Genomic DNA, 25799 nt, shown 5'->3' with positions numbered 1-25799 from the left:
GAGACAAGAAGGAAGAAAAGGAGGAAGAAGAGTGGTAAAGAAGATCACAGGCAAGAAGAAAAAGCGGCAGAGCATCTGAAGACTCTAGTCATCAATCAACAGATATCAATCATCTGAATGTAAAGACGAGTTCCTCCTCTCATTTAATCATAGCTGAGAATAATGTGGCCATCTGATTAATGACTGACAGCTCAGCCTTGCTGGATTAATTCACACACTCAAGAAGATGTACTTAAAAATTAGGTTTTTGTTCTTTTGAGATGTTGATGTATGAGCTTTTGGAAAAACTACTGTTATAGTGGATTTATATGAACACTTATAACACAGTCTAATCAACATCCTGAGGTTGAGTGTTAATTCCTAAATATGTTACAAGACAATCATGAGAGACACATGGGCTACAACTGCCGAACCCTTGAACTAACATTAACCATCCATCTGTATCTAGATATGATGTCAGATCAAAGGCCTTTCTTTTTTTGTCTGGTGTTTATCAACAAATCTTAGGTCTGCAGGATTGACTCTTATATGTAGGTTTAGCTGGCTGACTTGTAAACAAGAATGTACAGCAGCATCACTTCTGGAGACTCATAAGGGACTATTAGGCTAGAACATGCAAGTTCACATGACAAATGGACAAAGCTGAGATCCTCACGAAATATATGGTCCTTGAAGCTTGTTGATGTTAGGACTACTTGCAAGACCAGGTGGTAAATTGTGGTAGCTAGTGAACTAACTGCTAACACACTGGCCAGCGAGAACATGCTAGCACTAATTAGGCTTATTCACAGTTCTGAGTTTCTAAGGGTTGTCCCAAGTACTATTTTCTGAGCTGCAGAGCTTTGCAATTAATCAACAGCGAATAATCTGAGCTTTGGTCGGCGGGAGTTGGGAGGGGATGACAGACACAGTGGTGTCACCCTGCTCCCAAGAGCTTCACTGTCAGGTGAGTGAGGGAGAGACCCTGCACTTTACGGCTTCACTGTCAGGTGGGGAGACACCATGCACTTTATGGACGAGAGACACCTTGCTCAACAGAGCTTCAGTATTAGGTGAGAGAGAGCTCTATGGGCCTCTGACTGCTTGTCAGAGGTTGGGACACTTTATAGTTTGTAGATAAAGTTAAAAAAAAAAAAAAACTATGACAGTTCTCGCAATACAATAATCTGTGTTCAGTGTTCTAAATTTGTCACTTAAATGTCAATGTGCGTCTGAAATGGGAAGTCCTAATTATGGAAGATATTTAAATTCTCCTGCTCTGTGCTGCAGAACAGCACTCCGGTCGTAGTGGGCTGCAGGGTTGCTTACATGTTTGCGCTCCGGTGCTGGACACACCGATACATAAATGGCTTGACTCAGTCAATAAACCTGTTAATAACCGTTGGGTAAAATGATCATTCCTGTCGTTGTGTGTGTGGCAGGCACGGCAGCAGGATTACAAACACTGAAATTAAATTCCATCCTCCATGAGGAAAAAAAAAATATCCGAAAGCCTGAAAACTGAATACATACCCAATTAGCTAATACACAGACAGCTAAATATTTGGGTACAGCACCATGAGTTTTGGTCAGTTTTACAGTCGAGCTCACAAGATGTCTAAAAGTTCCATATAAATTAGTCTGGAATAGTTTTAAAATTCACAATGATGAACCCCAAAAATTTAAATCTACAAGCTCTGCAAATTACCTGAAAACTTTAAGTAATAGCTTAGCTCTTTGACAAAGTATTTTTGTTTCTAGCTGTTATGACTAATGTTGCTGCAACCTGCATGCGAACAAAATGGCTAATTTTCAGGTCATTTTAGATATAACGAAAAAAACTGATGTTTACAAAACATGTCCTCTCGACTCTAACACCACAACCCTTCAAAACTTTGATTAATCCTGAACATTTCTTAACAATGCTTTGATGTCCCAAACAAGTATTCAGGACAGTCCGAATAATCTAATTTAATAAAGATCATCCAAGTGGGAGGTAAAGTTTTCTGAGCTGGCAAGCTTCTATCGGTTGGAATAATATGACCTCAATTATCAAAGTCATAAGCCTGGTTGCTTTTGGAAAATATGTTTACAAAACCTTTTCAAAATACATATTTGTATCACCCACTCGAGTTTCACAACATTCAAACTATTCCTCTATATTGGAGAAGTTTCTATTCAAATAAAAGTGGATGGTGCAACACAGCTAACAAGCTATGGTAGCTCCCTTTACTATGGACTCTTCGTTCCCTCAAAGGTCAGCACTGTCAACACAGCACTTAGTCCGTGGGTGCAAATTAAATTAACTGATTTTGCTGCAATTTTTTACTATTTTGGATGGTGTGAACCAGACCTTTATTGTAAAAGGTAATCAGAATCTTTGGAGAGGAACTAGTACAAGCTCGACTTCCACAATGACCATCGTCTTGCATGTTGTATAGGCTCCTTGAGAGTCTCCCGATGGGCTCAACTTATTTCTCCTTTGCAGAGGAAGGGCTTAGCTTTTTGACAGCTTAACATAACTAGATGAAATGGAGTTAGGTGACCTTTTGACTTGTTGGGTGGATCATTTTATCAAGACTGTGCCATGCAAATGCCAAACCTGTACTAACGTGTTGTTCAGGATCAAGTTGTTGTTCTTACTTAAACCTATGATAAGTAATGCACTATGATTCATATATAATCAATTTTATTCAGTTAAAAGAGGTTGCGATCATCTAATCTATGAAATGCAGGCTGTCCAGCCACAGCACAAACTGTCATTATTTCCAATCAAAGGCGAAGTAGGCGTGTTATGCGAGTGATAATGGAAAGGCAAACCCCTTTTATGTGGGAGCGTCCATGTATGAGGGATTTCTGGGAGGTGATAGTCCACAATTTCACAGAGGAATGTGGATTCAAAACTTCCAGATGATCTGTTCAACTTTTGAAGAGTTATGTGATGCAATAATAGCTCTTGTAGCGCCTGCTGCATCATGCTCGAGGGAGCCAGTTCCTACTGACAAGCACATAGCCATAGCATCATGTGACCTACAAAAAGCCAAAAAAGGGTTTCCATTGCAGTTTTGTGAAGTATGGCTTTTTTGAATTACCTGAAATACTACCTTTCGCAACTTTTTTGCAATAATTGAGGTTTTTAGAAATTGACATGTTTCCATTAGGCGAATTTTATATTCCCAATTTAAATTTGTGCAACTTGAGGGTCAATGGAAACGCACTTATTGTTGTTGTCCCATGTGAAACAAGAAGTCAGCCTTGATTTATTTTTAAGTTTCCTATATACATAATGTCATGTTATCATGTAATTGTGCGTCATCACGTTATGTGAAGTACCTAAAGTGACAATGGCCAGTTTTGATAATTTTCCTGAAACTAACCTAACCAGTTGAGGCACTAATTTGTAAGATACCATATGAACCGAGTGCATTACTTTTCATAAATTATTATAGAATCAATTGCATAAGAATATGTTTTCCTGATCTATTTGTCACATCCAAATTATTATGATAGGGTCACTGGCACATCTTTGAACCGCATCAATTTTTCATTTGTCTGAACTACACATCACATCTCTAAACTATACAATATGTAAACTGGCAGCTCCAGGTCAGAGTGTCAAAGAACAGTGATAAAGTGTTGTGCTTTGATCAATATGAAAATGTTTTTCTAAATATGTAGATTTTTTTCTAGTACTTAAAATACTGATGTAACAAAAATATGAATGAAAATGGAACAAAATGAAAAATGACAGTCTCTAACCTCCATGCTGATTAATACTTAAATCACTTTTATGCTTGCTTTGTACAGTTTACAACAGTTGTGTTGTTGATTTCTTTTCTTATATAGGATCATGTGAAACTTGGATATCTGTATCAATCACCGCTTTACATTTTTTTAACAAGAATATGCCTTAATTCCAGTATCTGAAACATCACAACTTTGTATTCAATGTTTTGAAGGCTCAAATCTCAAATCTACAGACTTCTTGTTCTCCAGCTGTGTACTTTGACTAAAAAAGGTCTCGGGATTGACATTCAATTTGACCAATGGCAAAACATTGATGTGGTGCTCGAGTGTTGTTGAATGGTATAAATACTCTTGTTTCTAAAGGTTTATTTTCCTGCCACTTGAGTTTTTTACACCCACACTGAACAGTTCCTTTTCTTCTTTCCTTTGTTTAGTCCCTGCCTGCATTCTTTGCTTCATTGTCTTTTAAGAACTGCTTTGACAGATGCAACTGATGGTGCATGCAATCAATAAGAGCACAGCTTCGAAAAGCCTTTAGAGAGAAGTGAAACAGTCGGAAAAGCGTAGGCCATTCTTAATATTTAATACAAGTATGAATCTTTTTTATCAGTTCCAACTTGGAAACTCAAGAGTCCAACCTTGCAAGAATGCACGATTTGCACCTGGGACAACATCATTCAATATTAAACTACTGACAAATCTGTACACCTGAAACATGGATCCCCTGGCGTATTCCAGCAGCTGAATCTGGATACGTTTTTCCATCTCTGTATAGTGTGTTACCAAAAAGAATAAATCAAATATCATATATCAAACAATTTCCACTGAAGTGTGGTGAGATCTAGACATGTAAGCTTGTTCCTATCCTATTAGATGCTGAGAAAACTTGCTGTCATGCTGTCATTTCAAATCAGTAAGATTATTGCAATGTTTTTTTTTTTACTGGCCTTCTGAAACAGTTAATTGAGAAATGTCAACTTTTGCCACAAGACTTAACCAAAACAAGGATGAGAGCGTATTACCCCAGTTTTGGTGATATTCTTCAGGCTCATAGTATCTTTTAGAATAGATTTTTTGGTTCTTTAACCTCTTTTTAAAGCCTTTTAATGGATTTAGAATGGCTTGCATTACAGACTCTCTGTTGCTCTATGGTCCGTGTACTTGGCGGCCAATGAATTTTCATTTTGAAATGAGAAAACCAAAATTGGTAACAAGCTGTAACAAATAGAAAATGACAAAAACGATCCGACAAAAAATCTGTTATCTGATTTTCTTTGATGTACATATAAATGGAAACCGAGAATTAAAATAAGTGTGTGGAAATTAGTTTCTCAATTTTACATTGTTTTTCCTGTTGTGACCCGGAAACTATCAATGCCGTTATACCTGGAAGTCAGGAGCACTGATTGGCTGATTGATGAAAGACATACAAGTCTGTTTATATATACCATATATACCGCTATTGATGGTCGTATCAGTTATGTTATTGCATAAGTTATTCTGGGTGGATCACACGTTGCCCACAGCGAACGCCACATTACATGCCAACACTTCTGTCTGTATGTGTAACTTACAGGCTGTATGAAATCAAACAGCTTTCAGATCCACTTGACAGGTCCCTTTGTACATCTGTAAATACCTTTAAAAGACCAGTGCAACAAATAAAATGCAATCTTCAACTTGCCAAAAAGTGATTGCAGCTGCTATTTTGTTACTGAAAGGTTATTTCTGCCTCAAAATGACCGGATTTAATTCTTGGGGACTGTATTTGACTAATTGTAATTGCTCCAGTCATTTCTACCTGTGTAAATACCTTTAATACAATGCATAAAATGCAATTTTCAACTTGCAAAAAAATTGATTGCAGCTGCTATCTTGTCACTGAAATGTTGTTTCTGCCTAATAATCTACCTGATATTATTCATAGTGAATATATTTGACAGACTGTAGCTCACCCAGTCCTCTTTTACCTGTTTAAATACCTTTAAACGACCAATGCAACAAATAAAATGCCATTTTCAACTTGCCAAAAAGTGATTGCAGCTGTTATCTTGACACAGAAAGGTTGTTTCTGCCTCAAAATGACTGCATTTCATCTAGAGTGAATATATTTGACAGATTATATAGCCCACTCAGTCCCTTTTAATCTGAGGCAATACTTTTAAAAGACCAATGCAACAAATAAAATGCAATTTTTAACTTGCCAAAAAGTGATTGCAGCTGCTATCTTGTTACTGAAAGGTTGTTTCTGCCTCAAAATTCTTAATTCTTGGAGGTTGTTTTTGACTAACTGTAATAACTCCAGTCATTTTTAACCATGTAAAAACCTTTAAATGGCCAATGCAATACATAAAATGTAATTTTCAAGTTGCCAAAGATTCTGTCCTCAATAAAATGTGCCCAATATAAACAATTCCAGGTAGTTGTACTATTATTAGCTGAACAAGGATTTTGAATTGCAACAGTAATACTTGGGTCTTTATTGACTACAGTTCACACAGGAACACAAGTATCGAGGAGGACGCAGCTTGAGAAAGGCCAGGAGTTCCCTCGGAGAGTGTATGTGTGATCGGCAGAGTAACAGCAGTTTTTGCTTTTAAGTTGCCACCAATTATACTGCTGTAGAGAACAGTCCCTGAGGCTGAACACAGCAATAATAAATGTGCCACACACACACACACACACACACACACACGCACACACACACACACACACAGACAGGAAAATTCTACAGCTCATGAGTTTTCTTACATTTTAGTGCTGAGTCAATGATGAGGGGAAATTATGGGAACACATCATTATAAATAAAACATAAAAAGCCCCAACTGATCATCTACAACCAAACTGACACCATCACCTGTCCTCACAACTCCTTCTCCCCTTCACCTCGTCATCATAAACTGAGAAAAATCAAATCTATTCCTGGGGTCAAAGGTTGTAACAGAGTCCACAGAGTCTTAAAATGCTTTTGTTTGTATGTACATGTCAATAAAGCTCAACTGAACGCACACACTTTGCACTTTATGATGAGATGAAAAGAAAGATAAAGAGGAAAAGGACAAAGAGAGTGAGAAAGACAAAGAGGACAACATAAAGAAAGAAACCAGAATTACCGCCTGGCGGTTGTGTGCCTCCACGTACCAGTGAAGTTGCAATTACGATTTTACAGCCATGTCTGTGAAATGAATGCTTCACACACATCTAGCCCCCGGCAGTACGGAAGATGTATACAATCAACACAGTTTCAAGGTGGGAACTCAAGATCAATGTTACCAATTCAGTGTCTGACCAAATGTCTTTGCTTCAGTTCCTTAGATATGATGCTGAATAGTAGCCAGAAAAGTGTTTTTGACAAACATTACAATATCACAGTGATAAGAGTTAAAAAATGTCAGCATTTCATCATTTTATCCAAAGTGGCCTTGACCTTTGACCACCACATTCTAATCAGTTTGTTTTTGAGTTTAAGTGGACGTTTGTGTCAACTTTGAAGAAATTTCCTCAAGGTATTCTTGAGATATCATGTCAAAAAGAAGATGTAGGGTCATATTGATCTTGACCTTTGACCAACAAAATCTAACCACTGTTAAGTTCAAGTGGACGTTTGTGTCCAATTTAAAAAAAAAAAAAAATCTCAAGGTGATTTTGAGCTATCAGGTTCAAAAGAATGGGGCAGACAGATGGACAACCCAAAAGAAATGCCTGTGGTCATGGTTATTGCCAGTGTGGAGCCTCAAGGTACTAATGCTACTGCATTCACAAAAAATGAGACGGACATAAGGTTGCATTAACTTTGACCTTTGATCACCAAAATGTAATCAGTTCTTTGTTGACTCCAAGTAAAAAGTTCTGCCAATATTGATCAAATTCCTTAAAGCTTTGCTGTGATTTAGCATTCACAAGAACGCCATGGCTATCACTGGCATTGAGGCATAAAGAAGAGGAGGAGTATGAAAGCAAGTATGAAAGAAAGAAAACAAAGAGGCATAGATGAGAAAGAAAATAAATGATATGATAAAAGGAGGAAACAGAAAAGAAGAAAAATGTAAGAAGATGAGCGAAAAGAAGATTCAGGAGGAAGATAGGTCGGGGGAAAGAGAGAGAGACAGGGCGAGATGAATGAAGAAAAACAGGAGAAAGGTGAGGAAGTGGAGGAAGACGCTCCTGGATGGAAACAGAGGAGTGTTAACACACCTCCTCTCGTCTCTGTGAGATGAGATTTTAGGGTGTGAAGGGCGGATTCGTTCCTGCTTGGTGACCCAGCCCAAGAACCGAGTCGGCGCTGAGCAGTAAAGCGTCACTCTCTGCCGAAAATAGACGGGTAGGCTAAATAATAGAGTCAGACACCACAGAAGAAGAGCTGGAAAACAATCTGAATAAGTGCTGAAAATAACACTGCAGCCTGCCCGACGACCAATGATACCTGCATGCACGCTCACACACACGCGCATGCACACACACAAAGCCTCCATGTTTTTTCCATCATCCACCAAGCTGTTCTGCATTTATATTGTTTCTGCTGCCTGAATGATCTTTAGGGGAGTTTGGTTTCAGCTCTGAGGTTTCAACAAGAGATGGGTTTTTGTGTGTGTCTGTTATTAAAAAAAAAAAAAAAACTGCACCAGAGAATTTTATCTTCTGCATAAATGGACAAAACACAGTGTACTAAATTTCTTCTGACGATCAAAATATGTCCACATTATCTCTAGATTTAGACACAAAAACAAGTAGATTCACGTGCTATAATGCTTTCTGTTTTGTTTTTTTTTTAAAAAAGGTTCTTCTAAGTTCTAAAATTACATTTACACATGTAAGACATTTCAAAAGTTTGGAATCAGCTATTATATTGATGTATTCCTTCGTTCCCTCAATAATTTCTACTTCAAGAGAGATAAAAACTGTAGAAGCCAGACTAAAAATGTATTATTTATTTTTGAAATAGTATAGTTGTGGCCTCAAAAGAATGATTAAATGACTAAATTTCCATTTAGTCGCTGTCCCCACAGTGTTGCATGACAAGGGAGAATACTGTTGGAATTAGATTTTGAATTTGTTATCCAGTCTAAATAGATAGTCCTCAGTACAACTGGCTGTAAATATTGAGTTCTTCTTTTTGCTTTGAGTCAACTCAGTGGTTAGATTGAATTGGTTGAAACTGTAATTTGTCAGTCAATTGTTTGAATAAGAGCCTTGCTAAAACAACACATTGCCCGTTGAATTCAGCTTGTTACAGGCATTACTGTGCACTTGACGTTGAGGCAGACACCTTTCCTATCATATCTGCACACATTTTGATTCCAAGGTTCATTTGTATTATCAGTGACTGCTGACTTCTTTTATGATTGTACTGTTGCTCAGAGCGGTCTTTCTGCCCTTTCATTGTCAGTCTGGTTGAACTATTGTATAGCGTTTTGTTGTCCACGTACAAAAAAAACCCTCTTCTTACATAATAGCACCTTTTTGTAACAAGGATTTCTACAACCTCAAAGCATAAAAGATAATATAAAAATATAGATAGTCCTCTCAGCCATCTGACTTACTTAATCAAGCCTTTGTGGCAGGCAATGCAACCCAGGAGTTACTGCCGCCACTGACTGCTTCTCCTTAATGTTAACACCTACTTTTTCTGTCCACTGCTGCTATCGACAATGCTGCTGATAACCTCTACTACAATTACTAAGGACTGTTGGTATTCAATCCTGCTACTGTTAATTCTGCAAACTACTGCTACTAGTGCAAACTGCTACTGCTGCTAACTGCTACTAATGCCGCTGCTGACCAATACTGCTGCAAACTGCTACTTCTGTTCACTGCGGCAAACTTCTATTGCAGCTGCTGCTAACTGCTACTACTGCTGATAACTGACACTACTGCTGCTAACTGCTACTACTGCTGATAACTGACACTACTGCTGTTAACTGCTACTACTGCTGATAACTTTTACAGCTGCTGCTGCAAACTATCACTACTGCTACTACTGTTGCTAACTGACACTACTGCTGCTAACTGTTACTACTGCTGCTACCTGCTACTACTGGTACTACTTACTAATGCTGCAAACTGCTACTACTGCTGCTAACTGTTACTCCCACTGCAAACTGCTACTACTGGTGCTATTTGCTAATACTGCTGCTGCTTGCCATTACCAGTGCTGATCACTGCTGCTGCTGCATGTCATTGCAACTGCAAGGACACTGTCTCTAAATACTGTAACTTGATGTTGAGAACTATCGCTGCGGTCAACTTTTGCTGATACCTACTACTGGTGCAACTGCTGACTGATAACTAACTACTATTGTTGCTGGTGTTCTATGCTGTTGATATTGTTCGAAGCAACTGCACCTTATGGTGGCTGCTGATGTGTAATATGCTGTCACAAGACAGTTTTTACTATTTAGTCTTACTGTCTGAATGCTGTTATTGCATGCTGAATGCTAACCGATAGCAGTTAGTATTCTGAATAAGAGGTGGCAGGGTCTCTTCTGTTGTAAAAGTGAAAAGAAATCAAGTTAAACTTTGCCTACACTGCAGGGCTTAAATACACCATTGCATAGCGGTACTAATGCAGTATAAATACATTAAGGAGAACGTCAGATATGTAGAGCATCTATAGACCAAATCTCTTTCTCCCCTTATCATTTTGCCTATAAATATTCTCCATATCTCCCTCTCCCTCACCATCTTTCTCTTTTTTAACCTCTATTTATGCAGAAGAAGACTGCTGAGCTTGGTCGCTTGCTTCAGCGTCACTCTGCTTCACATTCACACTGCCTCTCCCTCTCTCTTTCTCTCTCTCTCTCTCTCTCTCTCTCTCTCTCTCTCTCTGTGCACTCAATTTCAGGGCTCATTTCAGCCAGCTGCCGTTAAAAACGTCTGTACTGCACACACACACACACACACACACACACACACACACACACACACACACACACACACACACACACACACACACACACTTCTCTCTGCCCTCTAGTTTTAAATTCCTCTAAAATGGATATTTATTCCTGTAAATCTCCACCACTGGGTGAGTGAGTAAAATCTCTAAGATCTTGAGTGTGTGTGTTTGTGTGTGTTTGTGTGTGTTTGACCTAAGTGACCTGAAGTTGGAAAATGACTTTAATGGATGGAAAGTTGAAAAAAGCAGATATTCGCACAGAAAAAAAGTAGCTACTACAGGTTGAATAGAGTACACAGCACTGTAATCACAAAGCACCTTTTTCACCACTTGGGTTCTACTGTATATATTTTGTATTTCACATGACTTTAAGTTTAACACTGATATTTTTTCTTACAGTCAACAAATTCCATGTACAGATAAAACCAACTATGAATTGGTCTACTAGCACCAAATGTGGATTAATCCGCTGCTGAAAATAGTCCCAGACAGAAGCATCTCTTATTTAACTGTCGTTTGCTAAAAACTGCAGGGCCCAAACATTTTAGGCAATGATTGCCTTTTTGAACAATAAAGCAGTTTTTTCTTAAAGGGACACGTGCAATTTCAACCAGATTTGCATTTTAACAGGGCAGTGTGTGTAGATGAACTGTGGTAAACCTCCCTCCATCTAACCAGTGCTGAGATGCTTCCCTACCACTTGAGTTCTGCTGGATGTTGCAGGCTCAGGGCTGTTGCTTGAACTACAGGCTGTACTTCCAAATTTTCCTATTTTACTGCACTCTTTCAAACTCAGACCAAACTGATAAAACAGTAAAACTAAACAGCACTGATTAAATATAAACCAAGATTCTGTTGCTGAGTTGTCTATTTCTCACCTCAAATGTTTTTTGAAAGATGATTTACTTTACCGTTTAGTTATAATACAACATTGTTTGTAACTAGCTGGCCGCCACTGTGTAAAATGGACTAGTTTGCATAATGTCACCGACCAGTGTGGAGCATTTATTGGTATAATGCGGCGCAGCGCATTCTGGTCATTGCAGGTTTTCTGTCTCTTGAGCAAAAGCGTCTTTTCTCTCTGTTTTCTCTGGTCATGTAGCACCAATTTCAGATGCATTGCATCTTCCTGGTGCATAGTCATCAGGAAGACTTTCGAACAGACACTCGTTATCTAACTCTGACACACGATGAGTTAAATGTCATACACTTGCCAACGGTCAACAATGTCAAACAGGGAAAGAATTACCTCGAGTCAGTATCACTGTATCACGATTTCTTAACACAATATGTTCTAGAAAACTAACAATTTAATATATATATATATATGAAAGATGCACTTCATTACACTGTATTATTGCATTCCTAATACGAGGTGTGAGCTGGGTCCTACATGAGTTGCTGTGCAATCCAGAGTCCGGACTTTGGGAACGTCTGAGTCTCTCTCTGTAATGGATGCACATGGACAAAACTGATATCCATCTTCTGTGACTCTGAGAAACTCCGAAACCAAAGATTAACCTAAAAATCGGACTGTTCTTTGACTGGCCCAGAGGCTCTGCCAGCCATGTGTCTGTGTGTGTTTTCTAATTTGCTGTGAAAGCTCTGTGTGTGCCTGTAGTTTTAAAGCTGCTCATGACAGTGTGTGTCTGTGTTTGCAGTAATTCACTGTGAAAGCAGTGAGTGTGTGTGGAGGAGAGAGTGTGTCTGTGTATACATTAATTTACCCTGAAAGCTGTGTGTGCTGTGGGTGTTGTGCGCTACCAGTTACACACTGTGAAAGCTGTGTGTGTGTGTGTGTGTGTGTGTGTGTGTGTGTGTGTGTGTGTGTGTGTGTAATTTCCAGTAAAAGCTCTGTGTTACAGTACAAGTAATTCCAGGGGGTTATGTTGTGTAATGTGGCATTCCCTTTGTCTAGAGCTCTGATGTTTTTTTTTCTGTGAAGCAGGAAACACAGGTCACACGATGAACTTTGAGACCGTCATCAGTGCCAAAAAACCCAACACACCCTGAGGTGACCTCAGAGAGCTGACCCAACAGCCTGTTCAGTCTGCAATAATCAGTGGTTCTGAGTAATAATCCAAGCTGAGTCCAATGCCACGACAAGTTACTTTAACCTAAATACATGCCAGACTGTTGTTAACACACTACTGTTTCCTTCAGATCACACCTATGCTGACATCCGCCACAACATATCACACTAGAACTCCAAAATTTTAGTGCACAGTACAGAGATTTAAGTTTCAAGAATAAAAAACAGGCAAAACAATCTCCTAAATGAATGGCAACTGAATATTATGAATTTGCAACAGCATATATACTGAGAAGTCTGAACGAATCTGAAGAACATTCACTCGCAATTTATTTCATTTTCCTACAATTTCTGCTTGTTCCAACTAAAGCATCAAGAATATTTTTATGTTTAAGCCAATTAAAAATGCAGTATTGTTTTATCTTGAGATCTCAAGTTAATTATGCCAATATATTGGTAAAACACAGTTTTGTTATCTTGTGATCTTAAGTAAATTATCCCGCTATTTTGGGAAGACGGAGGGAAAAAAATGTATGAATGTATGGTCGCTTTGGACTCCCGTAGAAATGAATATTAGGTTCAAAACCACTGTTTTTTCGGGGTTTTTTTTTTTTTTCCTTTAAAGGTGGTCGCCCTATCAGATTAGGTGATCAGCTATTCTTTGAATCCTTCCTGAAGTTTCCTCTACAGGTAGAGCAAGAGGTTATTAAATGAATCAATCAATCAATCTGATGACTGAATGGAACCAGTTGATGTTCAGACGTGTTGCTGTGGACTAAAGAGTGAATAAATGTGAAACTCACATGAAGGAGTTTTTGCTGCCTGGTGTCCCAGAGTGTAACGAGTCTGTGAAACCAGATTTATCCGGCTTTATCTCACCTCCTCTCATGTTTTTGCCTCAAACTCTCTCTATCTCAGCCTGCTACCAGATGTGAAGCTTTCCCGTCTTATCTCACTCTACATTTTAATACCTCATGTTTTCAATGGCTTTACTACAAAATCATGGACTGACAGCGCAAGATAAAAATGAAACATAGCAGGGAGTCGAAGTTCTCGGTTGATTTGATCAAACTTTTGCAGAAATGTTAAATTTGTCCTCTGACAGAGACTATTTCATATTCAGTGTTGGATTTAGAGAAAAAAGGAATGCATCATGTGCAGATCTGTCAGCAAGGTGTGCATCAGACTAGACTGACAGATCCAGTGTGGAGGATTGGGGGGGGGTTGCGTTGGCAGAAATGGAATATGATTATCATAATTAGGTTTACATTAGTGTATAATCACCTGAAACTAAGAGTCACTGTGTATTTTTTGCTCAAAATCAGCCGCTTATATCTACATAGGGAGCAGGTCCTTCTCTATGAAGCCTGCTGTGTTGCACCGCCATGTTACTACAGAAGCAAACACTGGCTCTTGAGCGGGCCTTTCATGTTGTTTTATCTGACCTGTAGGCTACCATAGGTTCTACTGCACATTTGGAAAAGGAGGGATGTCCGGGGGGAAACTCAGGGGCCATTTACACAGCAACAGGTCTTACATTAAACATTAAACTTTTGTTGCGCTTTGGCCTTTTGTTCACGACAATGGCATTTTGGGGGCCTGAGAATGCTAACATTTGAAACCAGGTTCCAGAGTGTAGTGTCTTAAAAAGGCAGCTTCTGACACTGTGTAAACTAGCAATGCGTGGATGCTGTGAGAACGTTGCTGTCATGGCTGCATTTCGCACATGTGCGTTGTGTCCTTTGTTGGTGTGTCATTGTATATGACATGTATATTACAGTATTTGAGGTTGTTTGTGTGGATCCGTGTACACAAAGATCGTTCTCACAGTCTTATCTGAGAATGCAAATTCTTTTTAAAAATGCAATAGAAACACTTTTCTATTTTAACACTTCAGCAGTGCAGTATGTAGGATTTAGTGGCATCTAGCGGCAAGATTGCACGAAGTTGAGGCCACGTTTAGATGAGAATGGCAATACTTAAAATAGAAAAGACATATTTAAAAGGTAACTTGGTATTTTTCAACATGAAAACTATTTTTTCATGTATTTGTGTCTAAGAGGCCAATGGGAAGAGCAGTTTTGGAAACTGGTCCAGTATTGAGCAAGCCAGCACTGGCAAACAGGCAATGTAATGACTATGGGCACTGGGCGCTTTCAATTTATGTCCACTAAAAGTACTTTTTTTCGTCACTGACAGGCTTGGATTGTTATTCTAAGAGTCTGACAACATTGTGGAAAGGATGGCAACATAAACATAGCATTTTGTTGTACTTTGTTACCTTTTTGTTTAGCCAGAAACAAAAAGGTAACAATGGGTAAATTAATGGTTTATTTCAATCAAACCAGAATTGCTGATTGTTAGTACAGTGGAAAGAGGTACCAAAACAGCTCTTGCAGGTTTTATTTTGCTTGACTTTGAAAGAAGTGTGTTTTACAGTGATAAAATTATTGTTTATTGAAATGAAGTCTGGTGGGTTTAGAAATTGCAATTTTAGGACTGTTTCTGGTGAAATAGAAAGGATGTTTATCTTTCACAAAAGATCTATCTCTGTAGGGATCCTTTCCACAATGTTGTCAGAGACCGAGAATAACAATCTGTCCTGTCAGTGGCAAAAACAAGCACTTTTAGTGGGCATACATTGAAAGTGCCCAATGCTCCTAATCATTACATTGCAGCCTGTTTTCCGGGGCTGGCTTGCTCAATACTGGACCGATTTCCAAAACTGTTGCTCCCTGGCCTCTTAGACACACATACATGAAAAAAATAGGTGGTTGCATTGCAGCCTGTTTTGAACCTGCCAGCTGCAGTGGAAGCTCAAAACTGGAACAATTTTTAAAAAAGGTTGTTCCTATTATAGACACGAAAACATGGGAAAATAGAGTACAGACTGAAATACCAAAGTTATCACACATGATAAAGCAGCTGAAGAGCTGTCCTCGCACTTCACATCTATTGTTTGAAGCATTGTTTTGTGGCCACACTGGACAAAGAATGGTGCAATAGACAAAAGCTGGGGGCTGAATTACTAAAACTGTGCCTCTGGCCAAAGAAATAATTTTCATTTGTAACGCTATCAACTGAATGCATCCTTTTATGTGCCGGTGCCTCACTCTGACTGAGCATGTAAATGAGCATAAGCTACAGTCGCCCAGGAATTATCAACTGCCCCGTACAAATGAGCATGAATTGCAGCTTTTGGATATTAATCCACCACCTTGTGTAAACGAGCACAAGCTGGATGTGTCCAGAAATTATCCGCTGCCCTGTATAAATGAGAGAAAAGCTGCGGTCATCCAGGAATCACCACCTGCTCTGTCTAAATGAGCACAAGATGCAGCCGTTCAGGAGTTATTTACTGAGCAGCAGACACCAAGGGATCACCCACTGCCCTGTATTAACGAGTCCGAGCTGCAGGTGTCCGGGAATTATCCACTGCCCTGCTTAAATGAGCAAAGGCTGTGATGGATGAACCTCTAGAGCTACAGGGAGCAATTGAACTGTGTCAAATTTGAAAAGACTGAGATTTTAGAGCATGCCTTTTGTTTTTTCTCTGCAACATCAAAAAAATTAGGCAAATAAGAGTACTGTACTGAAACGTGTTTTTGTGAGATTTTATGTACTTTTACATCCCATCGAAATGTACACAAGAACTGTTGAGTGGCCCTTTAACCCTCTCAAACCTGGATCTACTTCACTTTTCTTCTTTCAGATGACTTTCACAAGTATTTAAACCTTTGACCCTATGAACATTGGTTTGAGTTCTTTCAGAAACATAAGAAAAAAAGGCAATTAACAAATTGCAAGAAATTAGTAGATTTAGAAAAAAATATATGTGGGGAAATAAAAGGGGAAAAAGGGGGAAATGTTTAGAGAAAAAAATACAAAAGTTAGGGAAAAATGTCTTAAAATATTACTATAAAAAAGAAAAAGAAAAACACGTGGGGATTTAAAAATAAAAAAGCTAGGGAAAAAGCTGGGGAAAAATGTATAGGGGAAAAAAATAAAAAAGCGAGGGGAAAAATGTGAAGGTGGAATAGAAATAATGGATAGGGAAAAAATGTTTAGGGAAAAAAGAAAAAAGCCATGTAAAAGCAATATTGACAAGAAAATATATATCTAAAATTATGTTACAAATTGTTTACATTTTAACCACTTTTTCTGGATCATGTCCTTTTAACCTTCTTTTACACAATTTTTCTTAACATAATTTTAGGTATTTTTTTCTTTTTCTTGTTTTTTTTCTTTTTTTTTTTTTTTTTACTAATTTCTAGCTATTTTTTCATTTCTTATTTTTTGAAAGAAAGGGTTAAAACTCTTGTGCATCTGGTGTTTTTAGAGTGAAATATATATTTTTATGCCTAACATTTCCTAGGGTTCTTATTTCTTTGACCAGAAGGATTCATTCAATAGGTGAAGAGGACACACACGTACACACACATACAAACACACACACACACACTTCCTCTTTCTTCCTCCTCCTGCTGAGTGATGATGAAGGGGCTGATGGAAAGGTGTTTCATCACAAAGGGGATCAATGTTGGAAGTGACAACACACACCCATAAAAACACACATACACACATACACACTCACACACACACACACAGCCATCCACACAGAGCAGGGTGACACATTTAGGTGTAGGTGGTGAGGTACAAACCTCCAACCTCTAACCAATCGATAGGCGAGGACACGCACACACACGTACAAACACAGACTATATGGATGACCTTCCACTTTCTCCAATCGATGGAGGCCGACGCCGCAGAAACACGGGTGCTATGAGAGGAGAGAAGATAAATATTTCCTTCTCATTCTCCATCTCTCCCTCTTTTCTTTGTGGGTCTTTATGCAGAGTGAGAGATGAGGTGAGTGATGTGGAAAAATGATTATGAGAAAAAGTGGGGGTTTAAAACCAAACTAAAGCAGGGAACAACACCAAACCATTAAAAATAAATAAAGCTAATTTAATAAAACAAACGATAATGGTCAGCTGCTTTAATCACCTCACTGCAGAGGGCATCCCTCACTTTCCTGATATGCTTTTAACATATCAGTTTTGTTGTGCTGCATTCAGATGCCTTTTACAAGCATTTAAAACTACAGAACCTGAGAACATTGGTTTGATTTCTTTTGAAAACGTGGGAAAAAGGCATTGAGCAATGTGACCAGAAAATTGCAAAAAGAAAAAAAAATGTAAAAGGTGTCAGAGAAATGATTTAAAAATTAGTTGTGAGGAGATTATTAGATATTATCCAAAAGAAAAAAAGAAAAAGAAAAATGTTTGACAGCCAATTCATGCATCCGCATTCAATGGGGCTGCTCGCGGTCGGTCAGACGGGTGTTTTGGCGGGAAATTGTGGACATTTATGGATGCAGGGTCACACTGTCCTGTTAGCTGTGAAAAATAATAATGGTAAAACCCTTTACCAAGACATCGCTGCTTGTCCAGCTGGGATCGTAACTCCAAAAGCGGATATTTTAAGCCAAAATGTGATCTTTTTTTCTAACCATAACCAAGTGTTTTCTGTGCACATGTTGACCACAGCGGTTAAAATGTAAACTTTCAACAAATCCACTAAATAATAATGTGCAAATGTTAAGCGTGATTTGCAGAAATGCACAATGCCAACACTTTTTCTGTTAATTGGGTCGAATAAAAACAGTATTTGTGTTAAAAAGAGAGCAACAGTTATGTTTATAGCTATTCCTAACTATTGCTGAAGCCATCTGCAGTCTTATTCTCAGGTACATGTGCCTACACGATGTTTTGGAAAACACCAAATCCAGAAGGACGATACTGACCCGAGAACTGAGGTTAACAATACAGTGTGCAGCATTTTAGTTTCCTCCTTTGGGACTGATGAAAACATGTGAGGGTGGATCACTGCCTGTGTTTGTGTGAAATCATTATTTTCTGATTCTGATTTATTTCTGTCAGTGTTATCTAAAACAATAACAGATGAAAAATATAAAATTCTAATCTTGGCTGAGTCAGATCCGTTTGGTTTTGAAACAAAATATATTGTGACAAATGTATGTGCATTGGATTTACTTAATTTTATTCTCTATATACATATATCCACTTAGTTTGAATCTCAAAGGCTGCTGTGACTCTCCGTCTGCCTTTCTGTCTCTCTCCATATCAAACAGGTGTTATTGAGCTGAATTTCATTAAATCCGTCCTCTCCAGGTGCCTTGAAGTCGTTCCTGGGCGTCGCCGGGTCGCCGCTCGCTGCGGATTGAAATGACACTCAGCAGACAGATCGCTGCTGTGTCTTGATTTGTTTTGTTGTTTTGGAGGAGGGGGAGAGACTCAGAGCAGCACCTGTCTGTCACTAAAAACCTGTCTGTCAGGAGGAACAGGGACGTGAAGGGGAGGAGTAAGGCATGGAGGACAAGGGGAAGGAGAATGAGGAGGTTGAGAAGGGAAGGAAGAAATACAGAAGATGAAGACAAGGTGAGAAAGAAAAAGTGACTAATAGGAGGAGGAAAATAAGAGGGAGGAGGACAAAGTGAAGGAGTTTTGCAGAGAAACATTTTGTATACTTAAAAGAAAATGTCATCCAGGTGCTGATGTGTACTACAGCATCTTGTTCTGAATATTTCCACCTGATATTGTGGAATTATGACTTTCTGTTCATTCTTTTTTCATAATAATGTTATCATCTTATAGCGTACAGTGTGTCTAAATGTAAATATAATGTAGAGCTGTGACACTCAACTTTCAATCCCACAGGCCAAATCTGGGCCCTGAGGGGTGGTCCCCTAATGATTTTCACAACAAAAATAAAGCGTGATTCACACTGGGAATTATTTTTGTAGTTTTAGAATATACAAGGTGCCAGAGTGCATAAAAAGCATAAAAATTGAGCTTGTTTACCAAAAAAAGTGCTAGTAAAGGATCCACGCACACCCCAACAGAGGTCCTAGCTAAGACCCTAATGTCCTAAAATCCTATAAACATCCTGAAATCCTTGAAATGTTGTAAAATCCTGCAAATCTTAAAATCCTAGAAATGACCTCAAATCCTGGAAACGTCATAAAATCCTAGAAATGTTCTAAAATCCTAGGGATGTCCTTAAATCCTATAACCATATTGAAATCCTAGCAATGTCCAAAAGTCCCAGAAATGTCCTAGAAACTGAGAAATGTCCTAAAATCCTAGAAACATACAAAAATCTGAGACATGCTCTCAAATCCTAGATATGTTTTCAATTCCTAGAAACGTCCAAAAATATCAGGAATGTGCTAAAATCCTAGAAAACTCCTAAAATCACATAAATGTCCTAAAATCTGTTCTAAAATCCTAGAAACATTCTTAAATCCTAGAAATATTGTATAACCAGAGAGATATCCTAGAAATGTCTTAAAATTCTAAAATTGTCCAAAAATCCTAGAAATGTACTAAAATCCTGTAAACATGTGTGGGGCTGCTGCTGCCCCCTGACCTCCTGTGTGGATTGAAGTTGAATATTACTGCTGTGGAGTAAAACTAACTTTCACAAATGAGTTCATCTGGAAGGGCAGCTCTATCTGTTTTCTTATGTGCATTTTCCAAATGGAAATGGCCACTGCGCTGTTAGCATAAAGCAGTAACAGGTTTACAGTGTTGATAATAAGAAGAATCCCTGAAAGGGATTGTATGAGGTACTCATCCACAGTCGGTGGAATGTTTTCACCACTTTACCTTAAGACAGTCCTCTCTGACAGGGAACTAAAGCCGTTATATTCTGCCAGACTCCTTCACAGAACAACAAAGAGCTGCTGGTGCTCCACTGCCTGTATCTTTTAGTTAGTTTGTGTTAACACATCATTCTGAAAGAAGCCTTGGCTCAGTCATGCAGAGGCACATCCGGGGGGGTTTGGGAAGTGATATACAGCAACTTCATCATACAGAAACCTTTGTTAGGTCATGTGGGAAAATGTTTTCAAAAGAGCTTAGGAAAATATATTTTGGGTGATACAAAGTCAAGTTGCTAGTCAAGCTGCAGTTACACAGTTACAGTTTATATTCATGTCTGCGTAAATGTGGATGCTTCATGCGTACTCCACCCCGGCAGCACAGAAGATCTAGTTTCAAGGTGGACACCCGAGATTAGGGTCACCAGTTCACTATCTGACCAAATGTCTCTTTTCCTGTTCCTGATTTATGACGTAATGGCGCAAAGTGTATTTTCTGAAGAACATTAAGATGTCACAGTGAAGTTGACCTTTGACCTTTTGGATATAAAATGAGCATATAAAGTCTTGAGTCTTGGCTAAAAGCATGTTTTGTGAGTTTACAGTGACCTTTATCTTCAATCACAACATTCAAAATAGCTCATTCTTGAGTTCAAGTGGATGTCTGTGCTAAATGTGAAGAACGTGTTTTTGAGATATCACGTTCAAGAAATTGAGATGGGCCAAGGTCACTTTGACCTTTGACTGACAAAATGTACTTAGTTTACAGTGTTCTTGAGATATCCTGTTTAAAAGAATAAGTATGACAAGGTCAAAGTGATCTTGACCTCTGACCTTGACCTTGGACCACTAAAATGTAATCAATGTACGGTTTAGTCCAAGTGAACATCTGTGCCAAATTTTAAGGAATACCCCCTAAAGGCATTCTTGAGATATTTAGTTCACAAGATTGAAAAATACACGGTTACAGTGATCTTGACCTTAGACCCATGATCATCAAAATCTAATCAGTCCATCGTTGAGCCCCTATGGATGTTTGTGCCAAATTTGAAGAAACTTTCTCAAGGTTTTTTTGAGATATTGAGTCTGCTTGTGAATAATCTGTAATTAACATAAGTTAACATTTAAATGTATAATGGCATTAATGTAGGCTGTATTTACTGATTGTTTACATACTGCTCAGAAATGCTTATCAGCAGTATGTAAACAGACAGTTTGGAGCTGACAGTGAACACTGCATTCAGAGGCTAACTTCCTCTAAAGTTTTTTTCTAATTCAGGCATTGAGCATGAATGCAGCATCGTAGCAGACGTATCGATCAGTGTGGAGGGTCAACTGGATTCACACACAATGGAAGGCAAACACAAACAAATACTTAGCCCTCAGAGTGGGCAAACCAAACACATGATTATCTTTTGGATGTTAGTATATGTGGTTTCTTATCTCCATATAATTTATGAATATGGGATTGTCAAACACTTGATCGATTTCTCAGTTATTATGTAAACAGCAAAGAGATGCAGCAAGTGGGAGTGAAAAGTGAGGTGAGGGATGTTTTCATGTTTTGTATTGGGTGTTTTTGGTCAAATAAAATTGTTCGTATGGTCATAAAACACACACACACACACACTGTTCTTAGTTCTTTCGCTCTTAGGCAAACACGTTACATGTATCTCTACCTGTCTCACACACACACACACACACACACACACACACACTCATCTGGTCCTCATAGGATAGAGAATGGGAGAGGAGGCTACGATCACCATGGCAACAGACAGAGACTCCCACACCCCCACCCTTCTACACGCACTCCTGTTGTCGGGTGGGGGTAGAGTAAAGTGTGTGTGTAGGTGTGTGTGAGTCAGTGTGTGTGTGTGTGTGTGTGTACAGAGTGCGGAGGTGACAGAGTAAAAGCATTTCTCTGTGTGTGAGAGATAAGGTACGTGTGTGTGTGTGTGTGTGTGTGTTCGTGTGTGTTTGATGGGTTTGCTAAGGTCAGACGCTCACTGTGGAATACAAATCTGTCATGGCTGACACACTTCCTCCTCTCTCTCTTACTCGCCCTGCCCTTCGCTTGACCCTCCCGTCGCTTACTCTCTCTTTTTTCCTCTTCTTCTCTCTCTCTCCATCCATCCACATCCTCCCTCTATCTTCTCTACAGAACTATGTTGGCTGATTTCATTTCATCTCTCCTCCTTCTCTGTTTTCATGTTCTCTTTCCTTCTTCCTCCTCCCCTCTTTTTTTATTCTCTCTCTCACTGTCTCCATCCATCCTAATCCTCCCTCTACCTCTTCTCTCGCAGCAGCCTGAAAATGATCTCGGATGACTATCACTCTCTCTCGCTTCTCTCTTTCTTTCTGCAGATGTCACCACCACTTCTGTTAGTGGTGTTCAAATAGAAGAAGAGAGTGCAAAAAAAAAGTCATTTAAAAAAAAAAAAGAAAACACTTCATTTGACAGGGGTAGAACAGAAAATAAGAGAAAAACTACTTTTTTAATCAGATTATATTTGTTTTTTTATGTCTCAACATGGATTGTTATCCTCCTTCGCTTTTCTTTATTGATTTTTTATGTTTATTTTTTGTTATATACTATACAACAGTAAGTCTGACATTCTGGCCTCCTCCCCAGACAGCTGAAACGTTGCCATGGAGCCAGTGACTTAGCTTTGGGCTACAACCTGCTTCTTCAGGCTATATTTGTACATTTTGGCAAATTGGCACCAGTAAAAGCTACTCTCAGTTGCTTTTCGTGGACGTACCGACCACTATCACTAAATTACTTTAAACCAATCAAGTTGAACTTATAGTTTACATCCATGTTTGTGAAAACACGGATGCTTCACACATTAACTCAGTAACTGACCAAATGTCTCCCCCTCTGATCCCAAGATATGACATTAGCTAATGGCCAGAACACTTTTTTTTGCATTATGATTTCACATTAATTACATTTGGATACAAAATGCCATCACTTCATCATTATATCCTTTTAGACATTTCTATTAAATTTTGTCAACAGTAGCCCATGAATTCTTGACTTAAAGACAAAAATATGTTTTGTGAGATCACAGTGACCTTGACCTTTCACCTCTGTCCACCAAATTTAAAACTGTTCACTGTTGAGTCCAAGAGGACATTTGTGCCAAATATGAGGAAACTCAATCAAGGACTTCTTGAGATATTGTGTTCACAACGATGATTTCATCATTAGGACAGGAATTCTTGAGTTGGGGCAAAAAAAAAAAACATGTTTTGTAAGGTACCAGTAAGCTTTGACTACCAAAATCTAATCAGTTCAATCTTGTATCCAAGTGGATGTTTGCACCAAATGTGAGGAAATCCCCCAAAGATGTACTTGAGATACTGCATTCATGAGAATGACTCAGACAAAGTCACAGACAAGGTCATAATTCTGCAAAAACACTTTTCTGGCTATAACTCAATGTCATATCGCAGAAACAGAAGAGGAGACATTTGGTCTAAAATGTGAGACTAATCTTGGGTTTCCCCATTGAAACTATGCAGTTGGGGGGAAGAAGTCCATGTTTTCACAGACGTGTATTAAAAATGTAACCTGACCGGTGCAAGGAGGCATACAACCACAAGGCAGTAATTCTACTATTTTTTTAAAAAATGCTTTTACAGAGCATCTATCAAAGACTTGGCTTATCAAAAATATGGATAATGCTCTTGGAAACATCATTAATTCTAACATGATTATAGGTTTGGTATGTAGCAATTTACTGTCCACAGCACTTCAATCTACCATAATTATGGAAAGCACAATAAACAATTTCATTTTCAATTTCAAAATGATTCCACATAATCTGTGTTTTGTAACTGGTAGATGAAAATGTATGAGCCCAACAGGAGTCCAACTATGAAATAATCATCAAGCTATAATGACCCGCGGATTGGTAAAACAAAATGACACGTCCATGCCAAAAAGACAGAGAGATAAATCAAATGAAAACAGAATGACTGCGGCTCGCACGCCAATGTGTGAAAACACAGGAGAGTGGTTTTCTATCAGGGCTGACAACAGGAGGATAAAACGCTGAGGTCCAATAAAAAACGCCTCCATGTTCACAGCAGAAAGACAGCAGGCTGACGAGCGGCTGCAAATTACTCAAAGAGGGAGGAGGAATGGAAGGAAACAAGAAGGAAAATACAAACATAGATGGACAGAAGGAGAGATGAGAAGAATTATAGAAAAAAGGAAGCAATTAGAAAAAGAAGAGAGGGAACAATTTAAGTCTCAAAAACAACAAGGGCATATGGAATAAAGCAAAATGTACAGAGCAACAAAATACATGAACAAGAAAGGAAGCAATGCAGGAAACAAACACGGAAACAATGGAGGAACAATGAAAAGAAACTTTAACCCTTTGAAACCTTAGCAAATTGGCTAAATTTATTTCAAACACATGGGAAGAAGGCAATAAAACACAAAAGTAAAAATTACCCAAAAATTTGCAAGAAATTATTAAAAAGTCCAAGAAAATTACCTGAAAATAAAAAAGTGAAAAACAGAAATGGCCTAAAAGATGTGTATAAAAAATTCTTTTAATTCTGTCACATAGTTATGTAAATTTGATCATTATAAATATGTTTTTTCCCTTTTTTCCCCTAGACATTTTCCCCTAGCTTTTTAAAATGATTTTCGAAATCCACTACTTCCTTGCAGTTTCTTACATAGTTACTCATTGCCTTTTTTTCACACATTTTTGAAAGAATTCACAACAATTTGCTAAGAGTTTAAAGGTTTAAATACACTCACACACACACACACACACACACACACACACACACACACACAGTGTACATGTGTGTCCTGACCTTCAAGCATTCATAACACCTTATAAATTTGCAAGTCAGACCTTTACACACATACATACACACACACACACACACACACACACACACACACACACACACACACACACACGCACACACACACTTATTGTTTGAAGCTGAACTGAAGTAAATATTGAAAGTGTTTATATCACTTCTTGTAGCATTTTTGCCCTGAATAAATCATCCTGTCTCATTTTCTGACTGACGAAAGAGAAGAGATAAAAGGAGCAGAAGGACGGGACGGAGGAATGAGAGGAATAAAAAGGGGAGTGACGGAGAAATACTCCTCAGCTGTCCGACATGAGAGAGAAAAAAGGACGAGGATGAACGGATAGATTGAAACTAATGGAGGGGAAAAGAAAAGACTGACACATGAAAGAGAAAGCGGGGGTTCAGGAGGAGGACAGGACGAGACCACAGACAGACATCAGATCAGTGGGTTTTAACCCTGGTCCAGCTCTCAGATCAGATCCAGACCAGGATTTCAGTGAAACCGCACTGCAGCGGGGGCAAGAGAGGACTGAGGAGACTGTAAAACAGAGAGCGAGAGAGAGAGAGATGGGGGTAATGTCTTTCACTCATGTATGAATATTAACACA

The 25799-nt window shown here is 38.6% G+C and overlaps 1 protein-coding gene across 2 annotated transcripts in view; it reads right to left on the bottom strand.

The window, feature by feature from the left end:
• The window catches only part of dcc (DCC netrin 1 receptor), a 352843-nt gene that overhangs the window by 154701 nt on the left and 172343 nt on the right, over window positions 1–25799 (bottom strand). The window lies entirely within an intron of this gene.

This window comes from Plectropomus leopardus, chromosome 20 (genome assembly GCF_026936395.1).
Source record: "Plectropomus leopardus strain MGB_pleo_1.0 chromosome 20, ASM2693639v1, whole genome shotgun sequence".
NCBI classification, from domain to species: domain Eukaryota; kingdom Metazoa; phylum Chordata; class Actinopteri; order Perciformes; family Serranidae; genus Plectropomus; species Plectropomus leopardus.
The sequence above is the reverse complement of the archived record's forward strand: the minus strand, read 5'-3'. Positions and strand labels throughout refer to the sequence as shown.